This window comes from Tursiops truncatus, chromosome 5, assembly GCF_011762595.2.
Source record: "Tursiops truncatus isolate mTurTru1 chromosome 5, mTurTru1.mat.Y, whole genome shotgun sequence".
In the NCBI taxonomy this organism is placed as follows: Eukaryota; Metazoa; Chordata; class Mammalia; order Artiodactyla; family Delphinidae; genus Tursiops; species Tursiops truncatus.
Genome location: NC_047038.1, coordinates 130,670,477 through 130,696,289, shown reverse-complemented (window position 1 = coordinate 130,696,289; position 25,813 = coordinate 130,670,477). Strand labels below are relative to the sequence as shown.

Below are 25,813 nucleotides of genomic sequence, written 5' to 3'. Positions count from 1 at the left end.
CTCGGAACACTGGCTAACTTAACAGCTAAGTGGAGGAAGTACTGGACGACATAGGTGGACCTTGGAGAGTGAAAAAGAAAACAGGGGAGAAGCACATTCCAGGCCGAGGGAACAGAGGAGTAGATGTATGGAATTGTTTGTGGCGCATTAAGGTATGATGTTCAAAATCTGGTGTCACCAAAGCATTTGGAAGAGAGGAAGAGGGAAGGGAAGTGATAAGAGAAGAGACTGGAAAGGCAGATCGCGATCTAAAGTGAAGGCCTCTGAGTGCCAAATTAAGGAGAATAAACTTCATTTTTACAGAGTGCCTTTCTGGCACCAGGTTTTCTTGTATCATACATATCACAAACATCTTTCATGGATATTACAAACTTTCTACCCCTTAAAAAATATATAAAAAATAAAGAAGAGCAAGTGAGGCCCAGAAAAGCTAAGTTAATTATTCTAGTTTAAAATCCAAGAAAGGACAGAGCCTGCTTCCATTACAGTTTGATGATGAACCACTGAAAGTTTCAAGCAGTGGAGTAAGATTCTTGAGTATACGATTATGGCCTTATCTGCTTGAAATATAAGTAAAGGAAATGCTATATTCTCTGCTTGTTCTCAGCATGGAAAGAACCCAAGAGCCTCTCAGTAATTTTCCGATGGCTTATTTTCCTAGACCTGCCCCTTTCAGTGGAGAAATGCATTCTTATTTCCCACAAAGTTTCCCATGTAGATCTATGTCACAGTGAAGATTACTACTGAAGATTTTGTACAAGGAAATATCATAGTGATGCTGGAGAAGCTAGCAATACTTTGTCCAAAAAAAGGAAGCTTATACTGAAGTCTTTAGGAAACATGGCTTCATATGCAGGAGAACTCATTCAGCCTGGAAGCCACTGATTCTACTACAAAGCATTAGACACTGTGGCTTGTACTGCTGACCCCGCTGGTAATGACTCCGGAGGCTGCCGGTAACACTGGTACTATTACAATAACCCTGGTCCTGCTGATCCCAGCTGTCACTGCTGCCAGAGACCCTTCTCCACGGACCCTGCTGGGTTATATCACTAGCTTTCCATTCCAAGTTTGTGGCAGATGCATAAACCTGTCAGAGCCTATACTAAGTGCCCATGCAATAGTTACAGGGGGCCCTGGAGAGAAAGTATCCTGCATTTTCAGTTTCAATATCACAAGGTGAATTTTGTCTCTCATCCAAACGTATAAGGAGGTAATATATGTAAGAAGGTGCTTCAGATGCTGCGTGAGCAAAAAGATTGAAAAACATCCCGCTGATGGGGAGAAGGTCCGTGTCCGTGCCAAAAGGAGGAGCGGCATTAATGTCATGAGAATGACCAAGTCAACCACCAAGGCTCTGGTTGTGATTCATGTTGCTGAAGATGGGCGAAGTAACACTAATACCAAGGGGAATGCGTGGACCACCAAGGAATTCTTTTTTTTTTTTTAATTAACAATAATTTTATTTGTTTACTTTCACCTATGCCAGCACACCAAGGAGTTCTTACAGGGAGCAAAGGAGCTTTGAAATACAAGGGAACGAACATCATAGAGCATCACTATGCCCCAGGTCCTGTGCTAGGTGTCCGCCTTGGGCCAGAGCTCCAGGAATTCCATTGGTGGGTCCCAGAGAGAGGGATGAGTGATTTCATCTAGACTTTCCCAGGCTTCTGTGGAAGACAGAATCAAGACACTCTGAAACTGGGCTTCATGGGGGAAGGTGTTTCTAACGCCCCTAAAATTATTTGCTAAATCGTTGATATATTTGAGTAGAGGATCCACGATTTTCATCAGATTCTCAAAGGAGTCCATGACTAGGCTGCCAGAGTCTATTCAATTAAATAAAAGAAATAGCACTGACAGTCATATAAGATCTGTCTGAACATCGTTCTGTGGAACTACTGTGTTCTGGAAAAGCCCAGGTCAGTGCTGAGGAACCGTGTTGAGGGGATTAGCATGATTCATATTACATACATCACGTGCTGTGCATCCCTTGCATATCATAGCTAAAGCTTGTATAAAGGAAGATAGTATATCATTAACTATCTTTCTGATCAAATGAATACAAATTCTAAACTTCTTAAATGTTGATATAGGACACACAATGAAAATAAATTTTCTCAAAGTAAACTTTTAAACCGTATAGTTCCTTTGCATTCCAAGTATATTTAGATTCTGGACTGGATGTAGATGGTGTAGAAATTGAGATTTACCCCCAATATCCATTTTCCTCTTCTTTGTATTAGTAATAAAAATCTTTGGTTTTCAGTTGGGCACGTGGCTGCCGAGATGGAGACGCCATTTCCCAAACTTCCTTGCAGCTGGGCACGCACACGTGGCTAAGTTCTAGCCAACAGCATGTGAGCAGAAGTGATGCGCTTGGCCTCTTTCCTTTCCTCTCCTCTCTCCCCATTGGCTAGAAATTGGCAACTTTAGAAATAGTTTCCTTTACCAAAAGGTACCCTCCTCCTCGTTGTTTCATGAGAGAGAAATAAACTTCAATATTGCTTAATCCACCGTATTTTGGAATTTCCACATTACAGCAGCTTAATCTACATTAATATATGTATATATTCAGAGACTATATAATTTAGAGTTCTCACCAGAAACACTGAGTTAGCTTTCCTTTATTTTATTTTACTTTTAAAAAGATCCATACTTTTGACCAGATTTAATAGCTTTATTTATTTATTTATTTTTTGGCAGCGTTGGGTCTTCCTTGCTGCACACGGGCTTTCTTTAGTTGCAGCCAGCGGGGGCTACTCTTCGTTGCGGTGCGCGGGCTTCTCACTGCGGTCGCTTCTCTTGTTGCGGAGCACAGGCTCCAGGCGCGCGGGCTTCAGTAGTTGTGGTGCGTGCGGACTCAGTAGTTGTGGCTCGCGGGGTCTAGAGCGCAGGCTCAGTAGTTGTGGCACACGGGCTTAGTTGCTCCATGGAATGTGAGATCTTCCCGGACCAGGGCTCGAACCGGTGTCCCCTGCATTGGCAGGCAGATTCTTAACCACTGCACCACCAGGGAAGTCTCACTTTCCTTTATTTAATAATTGAAGAAAACATGTTCTCCAACTGTGCTCTCAGAATATCGTTATGCATCCTCAGTAGGTTTTAGTATTAGATTAGATTAACTTTTAGACTGTGAATTTACTGTTAAAGTGAATGGAATATTTAGCTTTTGAAAATATGGGTAATGAAGAGAATGCCCCAGTATATAATCTATTCTTTGGGAATAAATAGAAATTTTATCGTTTCACGGAACTGCTAGGTACCATTTGGTAAATTTCTACATCTAGGACTGAAATTATTGGTCAGAATTTCAAGTTGAGACATTGATTACTCAAGTGCAATTTGCAAATCTGGCTGTTATTAATGAACATAATGAAAATGAGGTAAGGCTGTAAACTTGCTTCTATTCCATTGTACACTGTCTAATAGCACTGGTTCTCAGCCCTGGTGCACGTCACCTGAGGAGTTTTTTTTTTTTTAAGTCTTTACCCAGGCTCCACCCCAGAGAATCCTATTTAATTGGTCTGGGATTAGGCTTCAGCACTGGTATTTTTTTAAAGTCTTCAGCAGTTCCAAAGCATAGCCAGCATTGAGAACTCTGATACAATATAGTGGTTAATTCTGCAAACGTTTGGCCACTCTTTGGTCCCAGGCATAGGTCTCATTTTGGAAGGAAAACACTAATCAAATTCCGACCCTATTTAATATGATGAGTTGAATGCTTATGTCAATTCACAGGCTTGTCTGCTTCCTCTACCAGCACATAAATGGACCCAACATTTGAGTGACTAGAGCATTTAGCTCTCATCAGCTCCCGGACAGTGACTAGTTAAGACGTAATCAGTCATCAGAAAAAATGTAAGGCTCTTTTTTCTTTTTGGTAAACTGCCCACCCCAAGGCCATTCAGAGCGTAGGATCTCTGAGGTTTACTCTAGTTGGCTTTCTATCAGCATCTGAATTGTCATCAAAATAAATCTTACTTAAGCTCGTGAATGGTTTCCCTCTGTCCTTGCACCACAGTACCACAGATGGAAGAGATTATAGCAGGAGAAACATCTACAGACTGTAGGTCTCACGGTCAGACACACAAAACAGCCTGGCTTTCCCTTTTCTTTGGTACAGATCATGACTATTATTTTAAGCAACTGAATATAAACGTAGTGTTTGGTTAGAGACCTTATTGTGTAACTGATATGAAAGAGACCATTACCATCCTTTCACATAACACAGGTCATTCTTTATGAATTGTACATCTAGCAGATGGTCTGGAAGTCCCCCATGGGGAAGAAGGGAACTAGCAGAAGGGAGGGTGCAGGAAGTCTGTCTGGGACATTGTCGCTGGGACCACATCCACACTCCACCCCACACAGAACTTCAAAGCTGTCTCGTCTCCTTCCTGGAGTGGGTGATTCCCTACTCCCATCCTATTCCCCCACTCCCACTGTCAATACAAGTTATGGCAATAAATAGGGAGCTTACATAGGTAGAGAAAGGACAAACTCTGCTATGCTTTAAAATGGTGACAATATTACTAAAAGGAAGGTTTTCTTTTGTCCTTTAGATGTTTCCACTCTGAGGATGGACCTCAAAGTACACTGTCCTTTATCCTGCTTTATTCAGGACTTAAAGGATGTGAATTACTCTCCCTACTTGTCTCTGTTCCAGCTTCACTAAGGGGGAAATTTGAAGGAGTCAAATGACTCCAGGGGATGAAAAAGGACTAAAATTATGAGGAGGTAAAAGGAGAGAAGAAAGAGGAAGACAGAGAAGGGAGACCAGAGAGAAGGGACCCCCTTATGCCCATGGGAATTGGATTGCATATGGGTTGATAAATGTCTTGAAAGGCAAAGTAGAGAACTGTTTTCACTGTCTTTCAGAAATTGGATGTGTGCTTGAAGGGGTAATGTTAATCTTTTTTTATGGGAGTGGACCGTACCTTCCTGACTTCTCAAATACTAAGGAGAGAAGTAAGGGGGACACAGTAGGTCGGAGGGATTATGGCATCTTGAAATATGGTCCACTTGAGGTCAGAAGCCAAAAGAAGGTCCTACACAAGAGAGTGAGACAGGATGCTTTGAACCTTGGCCAAAACTAGGTTCATGAGGTTCAGAGTCTGATATAGAGCAGGGGAACCATAGAGATGATGTAAAAGTTTACCATCCTCTAGAAGTTCACCCTAACACGATTTAAACATGATGAGTTCCGTCAAGGGATGTATAGTTTGACCTCCTGGCCACCACTCAGTAAGCATGCATATCTTTTCCATAGTTGCAGTTACAGTGACTTTTTTTTTTTTTTTTTTTTTTTGCAGTACGCGGGCCTCTCACCGCTGTGGCCTCTCCCGTTGCGGAGCACAGGCTCCGGACGCGCAGGCTCAGCGGCCATGGCTCACGGGCCCATCTGCTCTGCGGCATGTGGGATCCTCCCGGACCGGGGCACGAACCCGTGTCCCCTGCATCGGCAGGCGGACTCTCAACCAGTGCGCCACCAGGGAAGCCCTACAGTGATTTTTAATTTTCTCACTTAACCTATTTTTTTATGTTTTACAGTTTCAAGTTATCATATCTTTCTTCTTTTTTCTTTTTACTATTTGAAATGAAGCAATGAACAGCGTTATGCAAATATCATTTGCTACTTATCAACCTTAGATTGATTATCCACTTTAAATTCATCCATTACCAAGAACAGCCATGAAAATTTTTTCCCTACGGCAAGACACCTTCTAATTTAACTACACGTATTCTTCCACCCAGTCTGAATGGAGAGTTATATGTGTCTTTTTAACCTCCCTCTATTGAAATACACGTTCAACGAGGCTATAATGCTTGATTTAATATTGGTAATTTAATGACACCAACTAGAGTAAAAATGTAAATTACTCCGAGAAGAGCAATTCCTAAACTGCAGCCTTTCCAGACTTCAAGTGAAAGAGTCATAATGTAATAGCATTATGACCTAAAAGATAAGAATTATCATTAAACACAATTGGGATTTATCTACATTTCTTTAAGAACAAGATTCTTTAAGAAAGCTTCAAATCCTGAAGTTCAAGAATATCTGGGTAGTCCCACTCTGTAACTTCTCTTAACTCCCAGCAGGTGGCAGTGTTGCTCGCTGCTGTGGTCCCCGAGAGGCCAGAAGAGTCTGGAATTCAGAGCACAGGTGGATGGGTTAACCCTGGACAGAAATGCGGGCAGCTCTAGCATCAGAGCTAGATGATGAGTGTGAGAGATTGACTTGATGACGTAGGGCATTTTGAATGGGCTTGGAAGGTCCAGTAGGATTTTGGGGGCAGATTAGAATATAGGTCAGGAAAGGTTTTAATTTAGATTTTATATTCTCAGATTAACAGCTCAGTAAATTGCCTTAAATTTTGAAACTTAATTTTCTTAGAACCAGCTCTAAACTGGCTTATTTCTCCTGGCTGAAGCACACAGTAAATCTTATAACCTTAAAAGGAACCGAAGAGACAATTTTCTTTCCAGGAGGATTAGTTCTACTTCTGACAATTTTCCCTATGCCCAACGTCACAAACCATACCTGAATCATAAAGATATTTAACACTCAGAGGAGATACTAATAAGGTCCCTTTAAATATTGAAAATATAATGAAGTCAGGCTTCAGTCCAAATATTCTACCTTTTTCCTTGCATAAATACAGACAGTGTGCAGGACCCAATTGACTTCTAGATATGAGTCCAATTTTGCTCTGTTGAACTAGTCACTTCTCTGAACCTCTGTTTTTAGTTTATTTAAGAAACATTACCCATATTACTGATACTAGACAACCAATAAGAGATAGAAACGGATCATAACTAGATAGACTGTGTAGATATACTACATGCTTTACATATTCTCCTAAAGTTCAAGAAATAACTGATACTGTCACTGTTGCACTAAAAGATCTTGTGGGTTAGCAGAGCAAAGGCACTAATTTTTAAGGAACTTAATCCAATGCTCTATGCCACTAAAAAGGCACTGAGCTATCTTGAGCAACTGACTTGCCTCTACATCATAATTTCCTAGTTCACCGTCTGTAAAATCCAAGTGTGTGCCTTGTGAAATCTTGGCTGATATCCAGCAAGGGTTAGGCATTCAGCCCTCCTTCAATAAGCATTAAGTCCCTAGCAAGCTGGGGAGGATTTGTTCCCAATATGCCTACGTCTCTTTGGTTCAAAACACTCTCTTTTTTCTCCTTCACTCTTTTGCTCCTCCGGATTGTTTTATATCCTACGTTGGCTCCCTTGGAGGTGAGATTACTGACTTACACCTCAATCTAGTTCCCCATTTTTCCTTTAAACTTCTCTTCCACTTTCTGCCCTGTCCCTTCCCATCCTATACAGTGTATTCATTTTTTTGTTGCCACAATAAATACTTGGGGACAGAGATAATTTTTAATTATTTGAAGGGACCTGTTTTAGAAGCAGAAATTTAAAACTCTCCGAGTGTATAAGTTATCTATCGCTGAGTGACAGATCACCTCCAAAATGTAGTGACTTACCACAAAATAGTTACTATCTAACAGTTTCTGTGGGCCATGACCTCAGCTTGATTTAGCTGGGTCCTCTCTTTTGGGGGCTCTCATGGACTGCAGTAAAGGTATGTTGTGATCAACTCAAGTCTCAACTAGGGAAGGATGTGCTTCAAGCTCACGCGTGTGGGGACTGGTGGTTTTCAGTCCCTCACAGATCGTTGCATGAAAGCCTCAGCTCCTCGCTGGCTGCTGGCTGGAGGCCACCCTCAGTTCCCTGCCATGCAGCCCTCTTTAAAGGGCAGCTCATAACCTGGCCGTTGGTTTCCATCAGAGAGCGCAAGTAAGAAAGAGTGAGCAAAAGTCATGGTCTCATAACCTAATCTCAGAAGTGATATACCCGTCACTTTTGCTGTAGTCTCTCTGTTGAAAGCAGGCCGTTTGAGCCAGTTCACACTCAAGGGAAGAGGGTTACACAAGGCCATGAATGTCCGAAGGTAAGTTTCAGTGGGACCACCTTAGAATTCTGCCCTACACCTAGCACATGCTACATAATGATTAAGAATAAGGAGGTTACAATTCGAATGGGATGTCTGAGAAATTGTATTTAGAAAGAAATTTGCGTATTCCTATTTTTTTGTCCACACGTGTATACATTTGTGTGCTTAGGTAGGGAAAAAGCAAGCTGTATTCAGCAGGCAATAGAGAGCACATAACAAACATTCCAAATTGTACACCCTCTACATCTTGTTTCCCTCCTACATCTCTGCCCTCCCTCTCCTTACTCTTAGAGATTACTTTTTCTTCTACTCTGAGAGGAAAATAGAAATCAGCCAGCAAAATCTCCCTCGTCAATCAATCCCCGAATCTACAAGCATTTTCTTTCTTTTTTTTGTTTAACATCTTTGTTGGAGTATAATTGCTTTACAGTGGTGTGTTAGTTTCTGCTTTATAACAAAGTGAATCAGCTATACATATACATATACATATATGCCCATATCCCCTCCCTCTTGCGTCTCCCTCCCACCCTCCCTATCCCACCCCTCTAGGTGGTCACAAAGCACCGAGCTGATCTCCCTGTGCTATGCGGCTGCTTCCCACTAGCTATCTACCTTACGTTTGGTAGTGTATATATGTCCATGCCACTCTCTCACTTCATCCCAGCTTATCATTCCCCTCCCCGTATCCTCAAGTCCATTCTCTAGTAGGTCTGCGTCTTATTCCCATCTTGCCCCTAGGTTCTTCATGACCATTTTTTTTTTTTTAGGTTCCATATATATGTGTTAGCATACGGTATTTGTTTTTCTCTTTCTGACTTACTTCACTCTGTATGACAGACTCTAGGTCCATCCACCTCACTACAAATAACTCAATTTCATTTCTTTATATGGTTGAGTAATATTCCATTGTGTATATGTGCCACATCTTCTTTATCCATTCATCCAATGATAGACACTTAGGTTGTTTCCATCTTCTGGCTATTGTAAATAGAGCTGCAATGAACATTGTGGTACATGACTCTTTTTGAATTATGGTTTTCTCAGGGTATATGCCCAGTAGTGGGATTGCTGGGTCGTATGTTAGTTCTATTTTTAGTTTTTTAAGGAACCTCCATACTGTTCTCCATAGTGGCTGTATCAATTTACATTCCCACCAACAGTGCAAGAAAGCATTTTTCTTCTCTTGTGTTTCCTTCCTAGAGAAGTTCCTTTAGCATTTGTTGTAAAGCTGGTTTGGTGGTGCTGAATTCTCTTAGCTTTTGCTTGTCTGTAAAGCTTTTGATTTCTCCATCGAATCTGAATGAGATCCTTGCAGGGTAGAGTAATCTTGGTTGTAGGTTGTTTCCTTTCATCACTTTAAATATGTCCTGCCACTCCCTTCTGGCTTGTAGAGTTTCTGCTGAGAAATCAGCTGTTAACCTTATGGGAGTTGCCTTGTATGTTATTTGTTGTTTTTCCCTTGTTGCTTTCAATAATTTTTCTTTGCCTTTAATTTTTGTCATTTTGATTACTATGTGTCTCTGTGTGTTTCTCCTTGGGTTTATCCTGTCTGGGGCTCTCTGCGCTTCCTGGACTTGAGTGGTTATTTCCTTTCTCATGTTAGGGAAGTTTTCAACTATACTCTCTTCAAGTATTTTCTCGGGTCCTTTCTCTTCTCTCCTGGGACCCCTATAATTCGAATGTTGCTGAGGCTATCTAAGAGGCTTCTGCAAGCTTCCTGATAGGAGGGACTGGTGGTGGGTAGAGCTGGGTGTTGCTCAGGTGATCAGGGCTCAGTAAAACTTTAATCCAATTGTCTGTTGATGGGTGGGGCTGAGTTCCCTCCCTGTTGGTTGTTTGGCCTGAGGTGACCCAGCACTGGAGCCTACCCAGGTCTTTGGTGGGGCTAATGGTGGACTCTGGGAGGGCTCACTCCAAGGAGTACTTCCCAGAACTTCTGCTGCCAGTGTCCTTGTCCCCATGGTGAGCCACAGCCACCCTCTGCCTCTGCAGGAGACCGTCCAACACAGGCAGGTAGGTCTGGTTCAGTCTCCCCTGGGGTCACTGCTCCTTCCCCCTGGGTCCCGATGCACACACTACTTTGTGTGTGCCCTCCAAGGGTTGAGTCTCTGTTTCCCCCAGTCCTGTCAAAGTCCTGCAATCAAATCCCACTAGCCTTCAAAGTCTGATTCTCTAGGAATTCCTCCTCCCATTGCCAGACCCCCAGGTTGGGAAGCCTGATGTGGGGCTCAGAACCTTCACTCCAATGGGTGCACTCCTGTGATATAAGTGTTGTCCAGTTTGTGAGTCGCCCATCCAGCAGTTACGGGATTTGATTTTATTGTGATTGTGCCCCTCCTACCGTCTCATTGTGGCTTCTCTGGATGTGGGGTATCTTTTTTGGTGAGTTCCAGTGTCTTCCTGCCGATGATTGTTCAGCAGTTAGTTGAGGGACTGAGCACACGTCCTTCTACTCCTTCTACTCCGCCATCTTGAACCAATCTCCTGTACCACATCTTCTTTATCCATTACTCTGTCAATGGACATTTAGCTTGCTTCCATATCCTGGCTATTGTAAATAGTGCTGCAATGAACATTGGGGTGCATGTATATTTTCAAATTATGGTTTTCTCCAGATATATGCCCAGGAATGGGATTCTGGATCATATGGTAGCTCTATTTTTAGTTTTTTAAGGAACTTCCATACGGTTCTCCATAATGGTTGTACCAATTTACATTCCCACCAAAAGTGTAGGAGGGTGCCCTTTTCTCCACACCCTCTCCAGCAATTATTGTTTTTTGAAGGGCTGCTTTAGTTGGCAAGGAAGATTCCGAGAGATTTGGTGGTTTTAGCATTCTCAACGTGGTCTGTTCCTGCCCAAATGCTCGCATACTGTTTCAGAATTCCGTTTTTCCCCAACCAAGGCCTTTACCTTAGTGTAACTTGAGATGATTACTATTTAATTGGTTTTGCAAACTTGGCAATCTGTACAATCAGGTCTTGGTTAAGATCCTTAGCTATGTCTTTCTTACGGCTACATGAGACAAAGATTTTATTCAAGGACATTATAGAGAATTTTAGGTTCTCTCCCTAAACCTTGATTTGGATGTTTAAGACTTTAAGTTTAGGGACTTCCCTGGTGGCACAGTGGTTAAGATTCCACGCTCCCATTGGAGGGGGCCCGGGTTCACTCCCTGGTCAGGGAACTAAATCCCACATGCATGCCTCAACTAAGAAGTTCCCATGCCACAACTAAGGAGCCCACCTGCCACAACTAGGGTCTCAGAAAGATGAGAACATGAACTTCTCTCTCACATTTCCACTTTGTACTTCTACTTTATATATATAAAGATTACTTTACACTTCTAGCCAAATGAAGTGATGTCTACGAAAGGATAGATTAATTGGGAAATTCATGAATTGCATTTTGTTTTATCATCCAATGCATCAATATTTGTGACACTGCTTATTCAATCAATGTGATAAACCATATTAACAAACTGAAGGATAAAAATCATATTATCATCTTAATAGATGCAGAAAAAGCTTTCAACAAACTTCAACACCCATTTATGATAAAAAATCCTCTAGAAAGTAGGCATAGAGGGAACTTACCTCAACATAATAAAGGCCATATATGACAAACCCACAGTCAACATTGTTCTAAATGGTGAAAAACTGAAACTATTTCCGCTAAGATAAGGGACAAGACAAGGTTGCGCACTCTCACCACTATTATTCCACATAGTTTGGGAAGTTATAGCCACAGCAATCAGAGAAGAAAAAGAAATAAAAGGAATATAAATTGGAAAAGAAGAAGTAAAGCTGTCACTGTTTGCAGATGACATGATACTATATATAGAGAAGTCTAAAGATGCTACCAGAAAACTACTAGAGCTAATCAATGAATTTGGTAAAGTTGCAGGATACAAAATTAATGCACAGAAATCTCTTGCATTCCTATGCACTAATGATGAAACATCTGAAAGAGAAATTAAGGAAGCACTCCCATTTACCATTGCAACAAAAAGAATAAAATACCTAGGAATAAACCTACTTAAGGAGACAAAAGACCTGTATGCAGAAAACTATAGGACACTGATGAAAAAAATTAAAGATGATACCAACAGACGGAGAGATATATACCATGTTCTTGGATTGAAAGAATCAACATTGTGAAAATGACTCTACTACCCAAAGCAATCTACAGATTCAATGCAATCCCTATCAAACTAACAGTGGCATTTTTCACAGAAGTAGAACAAAAAATTTCAAAATTTGTATGGAAACACAAAAGACCCCAAAAGGACAAAGCAATCTTGAGAAAGAAAAATGGAGCTGGAGAAATCAGGATCCCTGACTTCAGGTTATACTACAAAGAAAGCTACAGTAATCAAGACAGTATGGTACTGGCACAAAAACAGAAATATAGATCAATGGAACAGGATAGAAAGCCCAGAGATAAACCCATGCACATATGGTCACTTTATTTTTGATAAAGGAGGCAAGAATATACAATAGAGAAAAGACAACCTCTTCAGTAAGTGGTGCTGGGAAAACTGGACAGCTACATGTAAAAGAATGAAATTAGAACACTCCCTAACACCATACACAAAAATAAACTCAAAATGGATTAAAGACCTAAATGTAAGGCCAGACGCTATCAAACTCGCAGAGGAAAACATAGGCAGAACACTCTATGACATACATCACAGCAAGATCCTTTTTGACCCAGCTCCTAGAGAAATGGAAATAAAAACAAAAATAAACAAATGGAACCTATGAAACTTAAAAGCTTTTGCACAGCAAAGGAAACCATAAGCAAGACAAAAAGACAACCCTCAGAATGGGAGGGAGAAAATATTTGCAAATGAAGCAACTGACAAAGGATTCATCTCCAAAATTTACAAGCAACTCATGCAGCTCAATAAGAAAAAAACAAACAACCCAATCCAAAAATGGGCAGAAGACCTAAATAGACATTTCTCCAAAGAAGATATACAGATTGCCAACAAACACATGAAAGAATGCTCAACATCACTAATCATTAGAGAAATGCAAGTCAAGACTACAATGAGGTATCACCTCACACCAGTCAAAATGGCCATCATCAAAAAATCTACAAACAATAAATGCTGGAAAGGGTGTGGAGAAAAGGGAATCCTCTTGCACAGTTGGTGGGAATGTAAATTGATACAGCCACTATGGAGAACAGTATGGAGGTTCCTTAAAAAACTACAAATAGAACTACCATATGACCCAGCAATCCCACTACTGGGCATATACCCTGAGAAAACTATAATTCAAAAAGAGTCATGTAGCCCAATGTTCACTGCAGCTCTATTTACAATAACCAGGACATGGAATCAACCTAAGTGTCCATCAACAGGTGAATAGATAAAGAAGATGTGGCACATATACACAATGGAATATTACTCAGCCATAAAAAGAAACAAAATTGAGTTATTTGTAGTGAGGTGGATGGACCTAGAGTCTGTCATACAGAGTGAAGTAAGTCAGAAAGAGAAAAACAAATACCATACGCTAACACATATATATGGAATCTAAAAAAATAAAAGGTTCTGAAGAAACGAGGGGCAGGACAGGAATAAAGACACAGACATAGAGAATGGACTTGAGGACACGGGGAGGGGGAAGGGTAAGCTGGGATGAAGTGAGAGAGTGGCATGGACTTATATATATTACCAAATGTAAAATAGATAGCTAATGGGAAGTAGCACATAGAACAGGGAGTTCAGCTCGGTGCTTTGTGTCCACCTAGAGGGGTGGGATGGGGATGGTGGGATGGAGACTCAAGGGGGAGGAGATATGGTGATATATGTATATGTATAACTGATTCACTTTGTTATAAAGCAGAAACTAACACACCATTGTAAAGCAATTATACTCCAATAAAGACGTTAAAAAAAATTTTGTGACACTGCTTAGAACACTTATATTATCCTACCCAGTCATAACATAAAAACACTGAGCATAAAAAATGTATAATAGAAATTCTGCCAAACTTATTCTCACTTTGCTATTGAGTTGTATAAGTTTTATATATTTTTTAGATATTAACCCCTTATCAGATATATGGTTTGCAAATATTTTCTATCATTCTGTAGGTTGCCTTTTCAATTTTTTTATTTTTTCCTTTGCTGTGCAGAATCTCTCTAGTTTCATGTAGTCCCACTTGTTTATTTTAGCTTTTGTTGCCTGTGCTTTTGAGATCTTATCCAAGACGTCATTGCCAAGACCAATGTCAAGGAGATTACCCCCAATCATTTCTTCCAGGAGTTTTATTGTTTCAGGTCTTACATTTAAGTCTTTAATCCATTTCAAGTTAATTTTTGTGCGTAGTATAAGATAGGGGTCTAGTTTCATTCTTTTGCATGTGAATATCCAGTTTTCCTAGCATGATTTATTGAAGAGACTATCCTTTCCCCATTGTGTGTTCTTACTGCCCTTGCCAAAAGTTAGTTTGCCCATACATCCAAGGGTTTATTTCTGGACTCTTTTTTCTATTCCACTAGTCTATGTGTCTGTTTTTATGCCCAAACTATACTCTTTTGATTGCTATAGCTTTGTAATATAGTTTGAAATTAGGAAGTATAATGCCTCCAGCTTTACTTTTCTTTCTCAAGAGTGCTTTGGCTAATTGGTGTCTTTTGTGGTCCGACACAAATTTTAGGATTATTTGTTCTATTTTTGCGAAAAATGCAATCGGGATTTTTGATAGAGATTTTGTAGATTGCTTTAGGTAGTATCGACATTGTAACATTAATTCTTTCAATCTATGGGCACAGAATATCTTTCCATTTATTCGAGCCTTCTTTACTTACTTTCATCAATGTCCTATAGCTTTCAGTGTATAGGTCTTTCACCTCCTTGGTTAAAATTATTCCCAAGTATTTTATTATTTTTGATGCTACTAAAAATGGTATAATTTGTCGATATTAATACAGACATTCCAGCTTTCCTATGCTTAGTGTTTCATGGTATATCTAGTTTTCCATCCTTTTATTTTTAACCTATGTCTTTATATTTGAAGAGAATATCTTAAGAACAGCATATAGTTGGATATGCTTCTCTGCTTTTTAACTGGTTGTCTAGTATTTCTACATTTAATATAATAATTCATATGCTTAGGCTTAAGTCTACCATCTTACTATTTGTTTTCTATTGTCCCAACTATCTTTTTTTCCTTTTCCATATTTTCCTGTCTTCTTTTTTTTAATTTTTAAAATTTATTTATTTATTTATTTATTTATTTATTTATTTATTTTTGGCTGTGTTGGGTCTTTGTTGCTACGTGTGGGCTTTCTCTAGTTGTGGCGAGTGGGGGTTACTCTTTGCTGTGGTGCACGGGTTTCTCATAGCAGTGGCTTCTCTGTTGTGGAGCATGGGCTCTAGGCGTGTGAGCTTCAGTAGTTGTGGCATGCGGGTTCAGTAGTTGTGTCTCGTGGGCTCTAGAGCACAGACTCTGTAGCTGTGGCACACAGGCTTAGTTGCTCCGCGGCATGTGGGATCTTCCCAGATCAGGGCTCAAACCCATGTCCCCTGCGTTGGCATGTGGATTCTTAACCACTGCACCACCAAGGAAGCCCTCCTGTCTTTTTTTTAATTGAGCATTTCTTAGTATTACATTTTAATCTCCTCTTTTGGCATATGATCTCACTGTTTTATTTCTTTAATGGGTACTTTGGGGATTACAATATGCATCCTTAACCTATTACAGTACACCTGGAATTGATAGAATAACACTTTATATATAACGTAAAAAGCATATATAAATGTACTTCCATTTCCCTCTCCTCTTTTGTGCGTTTGTCATGTATCTTACTTCTACACATTACAAATTCCACAACACATTATCACTCATGTTTCAAATAATTCGTTTCTTTTTAAAGAAGTCAAGGAAGTAGAAAAATGTTTAGTGTTCTTTATTCATTCATGTAGATTTGAGTTTCTATCTGGTATAATTTCCCTTTAATCTGAATAAGTTTATTTAACATTTCTTGTAGTGCAGGTCATCACTACGGTTATCTGAAAATATCTTCACTGGAGTTAAGTTTTCATGAAAAATTTTGCTTGCTTTAAATTCTAAATTCATAGTTTATTCCTAATTTAGCATTTAAAAACTACCATTCCATTGTTTTCTGGCTTGTATTGCTTCTGATGAGAATGCAGTGGTTATTGTATTGTTACTTTCCTGTATGTCATACGTCTTTTTCTTCGGAATGTTTTGAATTTTTTATTTTTAGTTTGGTTTAAAGCAATTGTACTACAATATGCCTAGGTGGTTTTCTTTCTGTTTATCCTGTTTGTGGCTCATTCCTCCATCATGGTCAGAATGGGAAGTTGAGATTTTGAAAACTGTTTTAAAATGTTCAGTTCTTGCTGAGGAGATGAATAGATGTCCTCAGAGACACTAGTTATTTGGTGATGCACAATATTCTCTGTGTTTTTTAATTTTTTATTAAATTTGGGGATTTCTTTTACTATTATTTCTTTTAACATATTTTTTTTCCTGCCAAAAGTTCTCTTCTACCTCTGGGACTTCTACTCCACAAATATTAGATGACTTTACAATACCCTGCAGGTCACTGAAGCTCCTTTTTTTTTTTTTTTCAGCCAATCTTTCTTTATTGTGTGTGTTTCAGTTTGCAAAGTTTCTATTTAACCTGTCTTCAAAGTCTTTTCTTTTGTAGTATCCAATCTTCTGTTTCACCCAATTCAGCAAATATCTTTAAATTTCAGGTATTTTTTAGTTCTACAATTGTCATGTGCTTTCCTGGCTCTCTTTTAGTTTCCATTTATTTACTGAGATCCCACATCTGTTCACTCATTTCTTTATCTTTGTCTTTAGATTTTGGGCCTTTTTTATAACAGTTGCCTGAAGTCCTTGTCTGCTAATTCCGACACGTCTGTCATCTCTGGGTCTGTTTCTACTGCCTCCTCTCCCTCCAATTTTGGTCATATTTTTCTGATTCTTCACACGCCTACTAATTTTTTAAGTGTCATGCTGGACAGTGGAAGGCTATGCTGTTGGGATTCTGGATTTGTCTTCCTGTAAAGACTGTTGGGTTTTATTCTGGCAGAGAATTAATTTACTGGCAGCTCAGCATGTTTCTCCTGAGGCTTGGCTTTAAGCTTTGTTAGAGTGGCGCAGGCGCATCCCTACGCTAGGGTCGGAGGAGTCCTCCTGCTAAACCATGACTCTTCTGGGGCCTCAGCCCTGGCTTGCTGGCATTCCTTCCATTGTGTCCCAGCACTATGTATTCTCTGGGATTTCCATTCAGCTCACAGTCCCAAAGTAGCCACTCCTTACTAGGCCCCTCTGAGTGACCAAGTGTACGCACAGGTACTCAGTCAAAGATTCAAGAGGACAGAGATGCAGATTTCTGGGGCGCTTCTCTTCTAAGCGCCCTTATTTCTGGTGCCCTGAGATGCAAATCCCGGCTGCTTCAGTAGTCCCAAACTTCAAAATCTCTGTGTCATATGGATGGATGGCAAGACTGCTGCTTTCTGTTCAGGCTCTGTTTCCGTGGGCCACAATTTGGAAATCGCATTCAGTAAATTAGAGTGAACTTGATGTTCAACGTGGACTTCGTGTCTCTGAAGGGTCACAGCCCTGAGCTGTCTGTTAACCAAGGCCTGAGAAGAGCGGCTTCAGGAGTTTTGTTTGTTTGTTTGTTTTCCAGTTTCAAAGTTGTTAATCGTAGGAGAGTAAGTCTAGTACCTATTCCTTCAATCATGGCTAGAGCTGGAAGTCAGGATTTTCAGAATTCAGTTCATTTCTTACTCAGTAAATGATTGAATGTCCTCCAAGACATTAGTTAATTGGTGACTGGAAAATACCCTCTAATCACAACGACACATATTTATTAAGCAGTCTCGACTACCAGGCCTTATACTAAATGCTTTACATAGGTTTTCTCAAACTTGCCAATGAATCAATGAACTGTGGGTATTCCTATTAACGTCATTTTAGAGATGAAGAAAATAAAATTTAGAATGTAACAAAGAATTGCCTGAGAACCTGTATCTGATGAATGTTAGAGCCAGGAATTGACTAGGTTAGTAACTCTGGGGTCAAACTCTTAAAAACCATGCTACCTTGATTATTCTAGTCCTAAACAAACTTATATAACAAAAGCTGTTCTTTCAAAGAAAGTTGTTTATTTGCTCTCCACAAAGGAAAATACAGCAATCTCTGTGGGCTCACTAGCTTTGAAATGCCTAACGGATGTATATACTAATTACAAAAACATCTTTATTATAACTCTAAATACTCGAGAATGGGGAAACCGAAACTCTTGCATTTGACATTTTTTTCCTAAAGAAAAATAGATTGATTTCTTTGAACTGGAATAAGAGGGAAGGAAGATCAGTGCAGTTTATTATTTGTCAAAAAAAAGCACACATATGTATTTTTAAAATTAATATATTTACAGCAGTTTTATGTTCACAGAAAAATTGAGCATAAAATAGAGTTCCCACCTCCCTCCTCCTGCCACACAAGTGTTGCAGGAAGGGGGACCCCTTCCAGGGCCCAAGAGTGGGCTCTTGTCTAACACTTGGAAATGAATTGTCCTAGGAGACACGCTGACAAAGCAGGAGACTTTATTGGGAAGGGAAGCCTGGCGGAGAGCAGCAGCGTAAGGGAGCCCAGAAGAACTGCTCTGCCACGTGGCTCGCAGCCTCAGGTTTTATGGTAATGGAGTAGTTTCCGGGTTGTCTCTGGCCAATCATCTTGCTTGGCCCATATTTGGTGACTCAGGGTCCTTCCTGGTAGCGCGCATCTCTTAGCCAAAATGTATTCCAGCATGAGGGCTTCTGGGAGGTTGGTCATCTCCTCCTTCCTTTGGCCCCTCCCGAATTCTCCTGGTTAGTTTTCTGAGACAGCACAGTTTTCCTCATTGGGACCTCCTGTTGTGAGACAACTCAGGCAGTTGGGCCTGGCCAAGGAGGGTGGCTTCTGCCAACAGTTCCCCAACACAAGCAGCATCGTCCACCACCAACATCCTGCATCACAGTGGTACATTTGTTACAATCGATGAACCAACATTGATACATCATTGTCATGCAAAGTCCATAGTTTGCATTTGGGTTCATTCTTTGTGTTGTACATTCTACGAGTTTTGACAAATGTGTAATAACATATATCTATCATTATATTATCATGCTTTTCTAAATTAGTAAAAAGTAACAACAAGTAGAAGGTTCACTTTTACCTTACACTGAGAGTATTGTGGAAACTCAGTTATTGAGCAAAACAGTGAAGGTGACAGCAGTCTTCGACAGAGGCTCTCTGAAAACTGAGGAAATTGTGTTAAGACACTCACTGAATATTGAACACGTTGCCAGTGACGGGCCCTATTATTATTACTATGTGCTCTGGCTTCCAGTAAGCTTTTCCACTAGTAAAAACAAGGAAATGAACAGAAAATAGGCTTTCTTCATTGCTGGGCCCAATGGCTTCTTGTTTTGTCTTACTATGTTATGCCTCTTCTTCCTAAGGCTTGCACCTCAATTATTTTCTATCTCAATAGATAGTATTACCATTAACCTCAACTCCTCATTTTGCACCTACAGTCAGTTTTTTTCTCCCTCTTTTTTGCCCTCTACCTATAATCGATTACCACGTCCTGTGGACCTTGTCTTCAATCCAGCCCTCTTCTCCCTCTCATATCACCATTAGTTAACTACTCTCACTGCCTAATAACCAACTAACCATTTTCCTCACCATCAATCTCCCCCCATTCCAGTTCCTCTTCCAGACTGATGTTAGTGAGAATGTAGGTTCACCTTATTTGATCAGGTTGTGAAAAACAGTGGTCTACAAGACAGAAATTTATTTTTGTTTTCTGTAAATTTCCGGTTTGAATGGGAACTCCATTATGCAAAGTTGCCAGAGGTCCAGAGTCCTCCTTGTGGATCTATCACCCTTTGGGTTATCCTCATCTGCATCACCTGCCCTGACTCTAACTTGTGCAAGGGAAGAGTACACCCCTGCCCTTTTAAAAGCGAGCTCCTTAAGCAGCACACTTCACTCAAACCCCAAAGCCTCGTCAGGTGTCCACCCTGGGGTTCAATGGGGGCTGGGAAATGCAGTTTCTTCTGGGTGCCCCTGGACCTAGCTACGCTCAGGAGTTCTATTACTATAAGAGAAAGGAGGAGAAGAGATATTAGATACAGTTAGCGATCTCCACCATAACACTCTTGCTGATTAATGGATATAAATCTTAGTCTATAGACTCAGTAAAATATCACACTTTGCTCTTTATTTAAATTAGCTACCAAGCCTCCATTTGGTTGGGCTTGTGGAAAATTCAACCTCACTCCTTTTTAGCGTACACTTACTTCCCTGACTGGGTTTGCACCAAGGGTTTGGGGATCTCATATAATGCCAAACCTTGGGGGGATCCCTCCCGTTGTCAGCCCTGAGACAATACTGGTTTCTGCAGAAACTGATGCCCTAGCCTGTAAGGATGGTTCAGTCTGATGCTCTGCTGTGCAGCTCCTTGCTTCCCCTGGCACACAGTATCCAGTGAAGCTGGAGCCCCAAACCCAGGATCCAGCATCCCCGGTGCAACGCATGCCATTTATTCTGTCCTGCTCTCAAACCCTCAGCCCCGGTCTCGTCTCCGATCTGGGAGAGAAACTTCTTTTTAACCTAGGAAAAAATCACTCTTCTCTCTCTCATGTCCTAAGAGGCACCTTCCTCAAACCTTATCCTCTCAGTGGATTTAAGATTTTGAAAACAAAATCCAAGAAGCCACCCTCAAACCTTCCTCAAGGCAAGGAAGAGGTAAACCTTTTGTCTACCTGAATAGGGAATGAGAAAAGGAAAACTTAACGGGTGAGAACACGAATTAATAACTGAAATAAAAATTCCACTAGAGTTATTTTCCTAAAATCAACTCAGATCCTGTCCTTTCAGTGATTATAATTCTCCATTGTCTCCCCGTTCCATCTCCCCCCACCCCGACATGCTAGCAAACATTCTAATCCCCCTTCACTCAATACTATAACGCAGCAGCGAGACATGCCTCTTACAATTCAGATTCAACAAATACATTTATAAGACTTGTCTCATGCCAAGGTTATAACTTCTCTATTTTGCCTTGACACATTTTTGAGCCTTTCATACTTTCCATTCCTTCAGTTTGCTATCTCCTATACAGCCTGCTGGCCAACGTTTCGTCATGAAAACTCCTGCCCATTCTTCAAGACTAGCTAAAACGCTGTTCCCTCTAGAAAGCTTCCCTTAGTATCCCAGGCATCTTGGGGTACTTCTTGGGTACCTGAGCCTCTACAGTGCACTCACGGACAATGGAAGGCACTCAGTAACGGAGACCCTCCACCATCCTTGGGTCTAAAATTCACCAAGAACACACCTTGTTAAGTGTCTGTTTTATGTACCAGATTGTGATTCCCTCCAGGGCAAGATGATATCTTATTCACCGATGTATACTTGCCTAACAATATACATGGCACAAGAAATGTGCTCAGAGATGCTCTGTTAGATTCCTAGGGCTGCCAACAAATTACCACAGGCCGGGCACAACAGAAATTTGTTCTCTAACAGTTCTGAAGCCAGAAGTCTGAAATCAAGGCACACCCTGTGAAGCCTCTAGGGGAGAATCCTCGCTTGTCTCTTCAAGCTTCTGGTGGCCCCTGGAGTTCCTTATCTTACGTCTGCATCACTTTAACCTCTGCCTCCATCTTCACATGGCCTTCTCCTCTCCTCCCTCTCTGTGTCTTCTCTTCTGTCTTTTTTTTTTTTCTTTTTTTTTTTTTTTGTGGTACGCGGGCCTCTCACCGCTGTGGCCCCTCCTGTTGCGGAGCACAGGCTCCGGACGCGCAGGCTCAGCGGCCATGGCTCACGGGCCCAGCTGCTCCGCGGCATGTGGGATCCTCCCGGACCGGGGCACGAACCCGCGTCCCCTGCATCGGCAGGCAGACTCTCAACCACTGTGTCACCAGAGAAGCCCCTCTTCTGTCTTTTATAAGGACCTTGTCACTAGATTTAGGGTCCACCCGCGTAATGCAGGATGATCACTTCTCAAGATCCTTAGCTTAATCACATCTGCAAAGATCTTTTTTCCAAATAAGGCTACATCCGCATGTTCTGGGTGGACCTATCTTTTGGGGGAGGGGACCCAATTCAACCCACTAAAAATACTTTTTAAATGAATGAGTAAATGAATGAAAGGGGGGAAAAATGAACCCTTCGTAAACATGTGTTTGCATGCACAAAACATGAAGATAAGAAATATTGCTTTGTTTTTACATCTTTATTTGTTACCTTGTCTATTTGTAAGTTCACTTTGTAGATAATACCTTGTGCTTGTTGCCCTATACACGCTGATAGAATTCTGTTATGTTAAATAATACAGCAGTTCGAAAATTATTTTTAAACATTGTTCAAAAGTTGTTAATTCAAACGACACAATTAGAAAAGCTATGCAATCATTTTAACTATACTGCTTTTTTTTTTCCCGACATGACTTTTTCTTTTCTGAAAAAAACATGTTTTAAAAACCTGTTTCATATGTGGCTTTCTTTTTCTCTCCTAGAGTAAGACATAAATTGGGAGGTTACCACAATAGAACAGGGTTTTCAAATAGGCATGTCTACATATAGTCACCTTACTCTTGGTCCCTCAAAGCAAAGGCTGCTTTAAGAAATAGGACTTGTGAGACTGACAGCTGCTGCTTCTTGTGGGGGGTTATATTTGTCTATTTTCACAAACAGAACAGGTTGGGAAGTTACAGACCTAGCAAAATATAATAAGAAGATCCAGATTTATTTTCTGTTTGGTTTTAATATAGTTATTTTCTCTTTCCACTTCCAATGACTGCAGGATTTAATTTGAGTAATGCCACAGGAATGTGGTTTCAAGGATAAAAAATGTTCAAATAGCCACCTCCCTGTTCCTCACTTAAAAAAAGAATAATTTGCTGTAATATATATTGAAAGACTTCTGAGATGTTTTCTTCTTTTTGCTGGCATTTGTATTTTCTTACTTAAATAAGTAAATACAACTATATGGAAATTTAAATATAGTTCTCAAAGAGGTCTCTTAGCAAAATAAAATTACTATTTTGAAGTATTTCAAACAATAGCACTACCAAATTCTGTTATAAAAAATAATAAATACTTAATGTGTTTAACTTCCTGTTGTCTATCTCTCTCTATATATTTATATATAGAAGAAAAACATATATATATATATATTTGTTTTTTTCAATATCATTATCTCCTGAGAATGCATATTGAATTTTTTTTCTGAGAAGCTCATGGATCTTTATAAATAACAAATTGGAAACATGGGGCACCTAACTCCAAGCCTTTACTTTGGGGAAACATGGGCAGCTGGGGCGTTAAAACACTACAGTCAATTCTTAAGAAGGCAACAGACTGGGGAAAGGAGATATATATATGATTACCCTAGGCATACTCCCTCTATTCAGTTCTGAGCAGGATTGATGGGCCCCAAGTCTCTCCTTCCCTGTATCCCCTAAGAATTATGCAAGGTCCCTTTATAATGGTCCCTTTTTATATATCTCTTCTTCCTTTATCTTCAAGTCTGTCCTGATTCTTCCATTAAACCCAAGAGTCAGAACTGGTCTGCTGCCACTTCTTTCCCTAGTGCCTCATGGCAGACATCACTAATTGATCATGATACTCTTTATGGCTTAGCCTAAATTTGGTCTCAAGCACAAGGCTTTAAACAACCATCTGCTTGCTCAGAAATTATACAAAAGAAAAAAACTTGGCCATTCTTGCCCTAATTCATAAGAATTCCTTCCCCAGGACGGCTGTATCCTGCTTCCTGCTACCATAAGGGTCCCGCTGAGAATCACAGCGCCACCACCTGTCTGGCTTTGAGTAGCGCCTGCTGCTTAGATTTCCCTGTACCCTGGCTGCTTGCAGGATTGGAGTCCCTGGGATAGAGGCCTGCATGGATTGAATCTGAGATTACCCCACCCCTTGTAACTACTGTAGCCTGGATTCCACTGTCAGGGTAAGCTTCCGAATCTGCGTGCCTTCTCACTGCCCCTGGACTCCCTCTTCCGGCTTCTGCTATGTTCCCATTGACTGGGATTCCTGAGATCCAGACACATTTTCTTCCAAGAGAATCCCTGTGCAAAAACCCAGAAACCAGTCTCCGTTGCTTTATTTACCATATATGTTTCTGTTGGGATTAAATGCAATAAATCTTATGAGGCACTTAGCATGGTTGCTAGTCCATGTTGGCACCCAATAAATATTAGCCGCTCTGAGTTCTTTTGTCATCGTAATCGTCGTTACCTCTTTTAGGGTCTCCACATCAATTCCAGAAAGCCTTCTTGTAGAACAATTAGGAACAGGCTTCAAGTCTCAGAGACCCTCTGCCCACAAATGGACTTAGGGACAATCATACCTAGCAAATATTCAAATTGGAGCCCAGGGCAAATTAACCAGATTTGCCATTTACCGAGCTCCTTATACGTGCCCAGCACTTTCCACATAGCATCTTACTTAACCCGCACACAGCCCAGTCGGGTGGGAATTATAACTCCCATTTTATGGATGAGAAAGCGGAGGGTTGGAGAATCCAATGCCCAACAAAAACAACAGATAGTGAAACTGAAAGCAAACCCAGCCCTTCTCAACTCAAAACCCATTCTTTTGTCTTGAGTGTATTTCTTCTCAGCAAAGAGCCTGTGTCCTAGAAACAGAGTTTAATTTCTGGGATTCCAACTAATCGGGTTTTATCTTGTAGCTTGTATATTTCCTGCTCAGCCTTACATGAGGTAATTCCTGCAACTTTCCTCTCACAACCTGCCTTTTGATTTCTTTCTTCTCTTCTAATCAGTCAGCCAGACTTCTACTTCTTTTTTTTTTTTTTTTTTGCGGTACGCGGGACTCTCACTGTTGTGGCCTCTCCCGTTGCGGAGCACAGGCTCCGGACGCGCAGGCTCAGCGGCCATGGCTCACGGGCCCAGCCGCTCCGCGACACGTGGGACCTTCTCGGACCGGGGCACGAAGCCGTGTCCCCTGCATCGGCAGGCGGACTCTCAACCACTGCGCCACCAGGGAAGCCCCAGACTTCTACTTCTGATTGGTCTCAGCCACCCTGGTTCCATTGTTTGACATGATCATCCTTAAAGGCCCAAATCAGGTTTAAATCCTCCATTTACTCTTAGACTAGTCCAGTCCACATTCAAGCTATTTTACTCCCTCCTTCCAATATCTTTTACCCTCCTAGTACTCTGCATCCATTGCTACACAATTATTATTCTTAATTATTCTTAATTATTCCCTAATTATTTCAAGTACTCATTTATTCATTCATTCATCTATTCAACTACTGGATTTGAGTACATGTTATAAACCAGACACTGGGTTAGACAATGGGTATGGAGATATGTAGAAAACAAGCTATTTGAAATGCTTTAGGGTAATTTTAGTGGGGCAAATAAGAAATACACACAAGTATCTATGATACTATGTTGAATAAGAAAAATACAGTGAGAAATAGAGCTAAAAGAATTCAGACAAGGGAAGAATTACTACTACCTAGAAGGGAGTAAGGAAAAGACAATGATTTCATTGAACTGAGGAAGAAGACAGGAGGTGTTGAGAGAAGGGGGTTTCTAACTGGCAGGCGCTGTCTGAACACAGGCACGGAGCTCGGAGCTCGGTGAGGGACTGTCACAAAGTAACGGGTAGCCATGGTTTGCCCAGACTTTAGAGTATATCAAAGAGAATTGTGGGAATCAGGCACATGGTGGATGCCCCTAATTACGGTGGGAGTGTGTAATGATGTCATTGGATAGGTAAGAGAGGGATCATAGGAG

The 25,813-nt window shown here is 40.8% G+C and overlaps 1 long non-coding RNA gene across 7 annotated transcripts in view; it reads right to left on the bottom strand.

Moving 5' to 3' along the window:
• Positions 1-25,813, bottom strand: part of LOC141278828 (uncharacterized) — a 276,124-nt gene that overhangs the window by 43,013 nt on the left and 207,298 nt on the right. For 2 of the 7 annotated variants that reach the window (XR_012332195.1, XR_012332194.1), the window contains one exon: positions 18,181-18,986. The exons of 3 other annotated variants lie outside the window; for them this stretch is intronic. This is a non-coding gene — a long non-coding RNA (uncharacterized lncRNA). Of the gene's footprint in view, positions 1-18,180; positions 19,280-25,813 lie in introns of those variants that run through there. 2 more of the 7 variants (XR_012332193.1, XR_012332192.1) reach the window with 2 other exon arrangements.